The sequence below is a fragment of the Tarenaya hassleriana genome, unplaced genomic scaffold (genome assembly GCF_000463585.1).
Source record: "Tarenaya hassleriana unplaced genomic scaffold, ASM46358v1 Cleome64, whole genome shotgun sequence".
In the NCBI taxonomy this organism is placed as follows: domain Eukaryota; kingdom Viridiplantae; phylum Streptophyta; class Magnoliopsida; order Brassicales; family Cleomaceae; genus Tarenaya; species Tarenaya hassleriana.
Genome location: NW_010968927.1, coordinates 455,844 through 462,549, shown reverse-complemented (window position 1 = coordinate 462,549; position 6,706 = coordinate 455,844). Strand labels below are relative to the sequence as shown.

The 6,706-nt window shown below is 41.5% G+C and overlaps 1 pseudogene; it reads right to left on the bottom strand.

Annotated features, from left to right (window-relative positions):
* Positions 1–2,375: 2,375 nt before the first annotated feature.
* LOC104800057 overlaps positions 2,376–6,706 on the bottom strand; it is an 11,824-nt pseudogene continuing 7,493 nt past the window's right edge.

Here is a 6,706-nt window from a genome sequence, read left to right as displayed (position 1 = left end):
AGAATGCTTAGTCGATTTTCCGGCTTCGTAATCTCTGTCTTCTACTTTGATCTCTTGCCTCTTGATAATCTCCCCTTTTGGTGTGCTCTAGGTCTATTTTCTGTGTAAAGTCTGAATGAATTTCGACCTAGAGACTTTCCCCTCTTATTTCCCTTCGGTTTGGGCAAAATTGGAAGTTTTCCCGAATCTGGGGGTCGAACCGATCGTTTCGGCAAAGCTAAACCGATCGGTTGCACTTTCTAAGCAATTTACCAATTTCTGCGATGCCGAACCGATCGTTTCGTTCATCCCGAAACGATCGTTTCGTGTCTCTGAGCAGTTTCGACGGGCTTCACGAATTCGCTCATAACTTCTTGCTCCGATATCGGATTTGGGTGATCTTGGTATCTATGCGTAGATATTGAGAAGAGCTTTCCAATAATGTAGAGAATACATGTTTTGGACTTGTAGAGTGAACGTTATTGGACTTGCAAATTCTGACATTTTTTGAGTTTCACGTTTCCCTGGAAACACTCTAAATGTTCCTGTTTCATTCGTGATGTTCCGTAGCCCATGTTTTCCACTCCTTTTGCTCTTTTATGCGTGAAAACCTGTTTAAACACCAAAGAACACAACCATGCAATGTGGAGCCAAATGTGCCCTAGAATGCCTACAAATATGTAAAATAGAGTGAAATACGCTAGACATCCTATATCAAAACGTCATCCAAAATACGTGTTATCAAACTCCCCCAGACTTAAACCTTTGCTCGTCCTCGAGCAAATACTCCGTGAAAAACAATCTGAAAGGAGGGTGAGACAATGACATAACTCAAAATGATAATCGAGAGCGAAACATCTATCCGACCTAGATCCCCGTGAACAATGACTAAGTGTGTCTAATATGATCTCCCTCTCTAAAGGATAGTCTTTCCTAGCTATGGGATCTATACCACTACCCAGAACCAATCTAAGGACTTCAATCTATCAAGCATGTTTCTCGAACCTATTATGCCATTCTACCTAATCGTATCTAGTTTACGCTTTCGACATCCATTCTTTTTATCTTTCTCTCCTTTTTTATTATCTAGCTAGACTTTCTCTTTTTTTTCCTTTTACTAGCATCTCGGGTTCCTAGGACGTTGAAGTTGAAGGGTTCCTAATCAAGTTTTTTTCGATTTTGTTTTATTGGATAACCCGACCCACCTCTTAGACCCGAACCATCAAATCGATGCACTCATGTCCTCGAACGATTTTCATTGACGTGATAATGACAGCGGAGTGTCGAGATGCTCACTATCTTTTTCTGCTCATAAAGAAATAAGAATATATTTGATAATAGACTTTACCGATTTCAGCAAACATGGGAAAGGTTCTTGTAGAAACTTTTCTACCTGACTAGACAACATCGGTCCCATGGGTTCCAACCAACGATTTCTATTCCACAAGCCATTCTAGACAATCCTAAAGGTTAAGCAATCAATTCAACAAAACATAACCACGTTCAACGGATCACAATGTTTTCAAGACGTTTCTACTCTCTCATACCATAAATCATCACATCAATGCTCAAAACGGTTTTATGCACATGATTTTATATGTCCTAAACACTACATGTAAATGCATAGTCCTAAAAACAAACTATATGATCCTAAAACATTCTATATGCACATGCAACTAAAAAGTGAAAAGAAAAAAATAAAAAAATACATGCAACACTACTCTAAATAGAAATGGTTTGGCGTTAGACGAATCCTCCCTCAGACTTGAACTAGACACTGTCCTCGGTGTCAAGTCTCATCTAGTAGAGGCAACCAATAAGATGAGTCAAGAGAGAAGTAAATCAAAAAGGGAAAAGAATACTTAGCTCGCGATGTTCGTTCACTCGCACTTAAGTCTGCCTACGTCTATCGCATAGCTAGCTTCCTTGCCTCCTCAATAGCTCCTCATTAGAATTCAACCTGGTGATAAGAGATACAAATGCAAAAAGAAAAAGAAGGAAGAAAAACTAACCTAAGAACTCGGGTTGCCTCCCGGAAGCGCTTGTTTAAGGTCGTTAGCTTGACTCGTCTTGCTCATGTGGGAGGGGGTTCAGGGGGAATGCTTCTTGGCGGAATGGTTTTAGGTGGAATGAGATTAGATGGGACAAACTCACCCGACTTGGTATGGCTTCGATCGATGTGATGTAGTTCTTTATTTACCTTACCGACCGATCGAAGATTGAGTGGTAGAAATTGGGAGTCAGGATGGAAGTCCAATGGAAGAGGTGGTAGATCTCCTTGAATATCAGTTTGGGGGACCGCTCGACCCGAGATGGGAATGGTCTCGGATGAGTAAACAACCAGTTCAACCTTATGTGATTTCACGTCGAATTTTCGCTTTTGTGAACATGGTTGATCAAACTGAACGTCTTCCTTGTGTTTCTTTAGGCATAGGGAACGGAACCGGTGGTGATCTTGGCAGTGGAGGCACATATTTCAGTTCTGTCTCTTCGTAGTTCGTCCTTAAATGCTCGTCTACAATCAAAAAGTTAGGCGTATAATCCAAATAAGCATTAGAACACTCACCTTTTTTTATGGCCTGTGGTGACTCTAACTCAGATTGCTCTACGTCCTTCATCGATATGGTGTTAAGATACTCTTTGGAGTCAATTTCTGGTCGTTTCATAAAGGTCTCTTGCCATTGGGAGGCGATTTCAGCAGTTCTGTTGGACTGAGACTCGCGTAGTGATTGCATATAATTCAAGAGGTCCTCTTGTCCCTGCAAAACCCGAACAAGTAAGAAGTTTATCTCATAATCTATCTCCTGCTTAGTTGCAGATGATGGAGGGGCATATGCTTCATCGGGTGATCCTTCAAAATGATAATATGTCTCCTCGCCCTGATCATAATGATTCGAAGGTATAGACTGATAAGTCTGAAATTGATAGGATCCCTAATTCTGGTGGTAGTTGAAATCCCAATGTGGAGCATCCGAAGCATATGAATCATAGGAGAGATCGGGATAATGCGTCCAACTCGAATCATAAGGGTTGGGGTACGGATCATCCATGAAATAGCTCTATCCTCGATTCTCTATTCATGCTCTGAGAAGGACGTACCTGCACAAACAAAAGAAAACAAAAAGAAAAGGAGACGAAGGAAAAGAAAAAAAAACGAAAAACAAACAAACAAAAGCAAAAAGAAAACAGACTCAGACCAAATAGAGATCTAATCCAATTGTCTACATTGTCCCCGGCAACGGCGCAAAAAACTTGATGTCAGAAATCTAGGCGAATAAATTCGATCAAGTTATAATAACCTAGACTCAACAAATACTGCAAGTGTACGGATCTCTGTCTTCTACTTCAATCTCTTGCTTCTTGATAATCTCCCCATTTTTATATGCTCTAGGTCTCTTTTCTCTGAAAGTCTGAATGAATTCCCTTGATCTGAAGGCTAAACCTAATTAATTCTTCTTTTCTGGGAAAAATTAGAAATATTCCCGAAAAATCCTTTAAGTGACACGATCGTGTGGTTCTGTCATGACTTAATCGTGTGAGGTGTTCATTGCAAAATCTAGATTTCTGCGAAGTGACCCGATCATGTGGCTGAGAAATGACACGATCGGGTTAGCCTTGATTCAATTCTTGTCTTCCTATTATCGTGACCCGATCGTGTTGTTGAATGAGACACAATCGGGCGTACCATGGAAACTCGCCCTTTTCGGGATTTTTGCCCTTTCTTCGCTCCTATTGCTTGTACCTGCATCCATTGATGAACAAAGCGAAAATAAAAGCTAAACACGCACTTAAACGTCTCAACTGACACAAAACCGAGTAAATATGTCGAACGAATCATATGAAAATCTATATATATTGCGTGTTATCAGAGCCTAAGCTCAAACCAGATAAGGGTGAGTGTCACTATTGTCATGACAAAAGTCATTGTTGCACTTTATGTGGAGGATTAGCTAGGAACTTAGTTTTCTATGAAGGACCTAAGAGAAATTGTCTACATCTTAGGCATCAAGATCTATAGAGATAGATCTCGAAGGCTTCTCGGTCTAAGTCAGAGTGCATACATCGATAAGGTCTTGAATCGGTTCAAGATGCAAGATTCCAAGAAAGGAACCTTACCGATGAGCAGTGGTACAGTTCTTCGTAAGAGTCAGTGTCCATAGACACCTGATAAGCAAGAACACATGGATAGGATTCCATATGCTTCGACAATTGGATCCATCATATACGTCATGTTGTGTACTCGTCCGACGTCTCTTATTAGTTGAGCATTACGAGTAGATACTAGTCGAATCCAGGAGAATCACACTGGATTGTCGTCAAGAACATCCTTAAGTATCTGAGAAAAACTAAGGATTTGTTCTTGGTGTATGGTGGATTGGAAGATGAGCTCTCTATAAGCGGTTATACCGATGCTAGCTTCCAATCTGACCCAAATGACTATAGATCGCAATCTGACTATGTTTTTTGCTTAAACGGGGGCGCGATTAGATGGAAAAATTCCAAACAAACGACCGTTACAGATTCCACTACAGAGACTGAGTATATAGCCGTATCGGACATGGCAAAAGAAGTTGTTTCGATTAGAAAGTTCATCGGTGACCTGAGTGTCATTCCTAGTGCTAAGAACCCAATTGTGTTATACTGTGATAACAATGGAGCTATCGCTCAATCCAAGGAACACATGTCCCATCAACGATCCAAACACATACTCAGACGATTTTACATGATAAGAGAAATCATAAATAGAGGAGACGTCAGCATATGCAGGGTATCGACAGATGACAACATTGTCGATCTTTTGACGAAACCAATTCCATCGTCAAAGCATGAGAGTCATGTGAGAGATATGGACATTAGATGGCTTGTAGAGCATAATTAGAGCAAGTGGAAGATTGTTGGTTTAGGTGCTCTATGTTGCTTTACGATATGAGTACCGAGATATTTTGTATTGAAAGATTCATGATTTTGGTTAAATGAATGAATGTTTCTTTTCTTTATTCGTTTTCCATGTTTGATGAATAAGGAAATTCCTGGTTCGTTATAAACAATCCTAAACTCTCTAGTCGTGTATTATTGTGAGAATGATAATATAACAAGACTAGCATGATGTGTGATAGATGATCATACAGATGATCATGTGTATTGGATACAGATCACAATCATGGGTACTAATTTGAAATGAAGTACTGGATTGTTGGGTTTTCCTGGGATCTCAAGAGCGAATCTAATTCCTAAGAGATCAGTTCTAGGGTTTGCGCAGCAGATGTAAAACAAAAATTTTGATGAAACCCTAAAACTTATCATGCATGATCTTGTAGAAACATTAGAACGCTTACCTCAATCGATCCGGGGCCTGTATCAATCAAGAACGCGTCTGATCACTGTAGGCAGGAAGAATACCTTGCCCTCTACACGTATCCACACGGCGGAAAGGATTCCAACGGTTGGAACTTGTCTGCTAGGACTCAAGAACGCTTTCTTCTTTACGCAAGGGTTTCAGGGATCTTTCTCTTAGCTTTTTCACTCTCCAAACCTCTCCCTAGGGTCTGAAAATCGTGCCAAAGGAGTTGGGTGGCGTTCCCCTAAGTTTCCCACCATTAAAACCCTAATTAGAGCGAGTTTAGTAAATCCCGACGTCTGGACCGATCGGTCCAGACCTGGACCGATCGGTCTGGAGCTTTTTAACGTCTGGACCGATCGGTCTGGAACAATCTCCGGACCTCACACGTTACCACTGGACCGACCGGTCTACGTCTAGACCGATCGGTCTGGGTTAGCTGGACCGATCGGTCCAGACCTTCTGGACCGGTCGGTCTGGCCTCCGCTCCACCGGGATTTTCTCATCTCTTTTCGCGCATTCGTCCTTTCCTGTGTGTGTAACCCTGTAGGCTCATCCGAAATAGCATTATAACACGAAATCTCTTATTTCGGTTACACAAGTCATAGGTGGTCTCTAGCAAGACACTATGACTACCTATCTCGAATAGAGTTTGTTCGTGATCCTACGAACGCCAGCGATGATTCCGTTTGATGATCCTTTTGTATCACGATATCATATGTCGAATATAAGGCATGGACAAGCCACCTTATCTGATTCGACTGCTTTCTCGTTCACTGAGTTCGACTGTCTAAAATAGACGACGTTCGTCTATAGTGCGGCCACACATTTCTACAGTCTCGCTCCACGAGGGGCCCAACGATATCTCTCTCTTTTACGAGAGGTAAAATCCCGTCTTGACTATCTACAACAACATGAGGAGTTGCGTACTTTGATTACGTCAAACGTCCTGCGTAACAGGAGGACTATAAAGGCGTGTATCAGGTACGAAACGAATCATGTGCTGGATTGTAGATAGTCAAGACGGGATTTGTACCTCTCGTAAAAGAGAGAGATATCGCTGGGCCCCTCGTGTGAGCGAGACTGTAGAAATGTGTGGCCGCACTATAGACGAACGTCGTCTATTTCAGACAGTCGAACTCAGTAAACGAAAAAGCAGTCGAATCAGATAAGGTGGCTTGTCCATGCCTTATTGTCGACATATGATATCGTGATACAAAAGGATCATCAAACGGAATCATCACTGGCGTTCGTAGGATCACGAACAAACTCTATTCGAGATAGATAGTCATAGTGTCTTGCTAGAGACCGCCTACGACTTGTGTAACCAAAATAAGAGATTTCGTGTTATACTGCTATATCGGATGAGCCTACAGGGTCACACACACA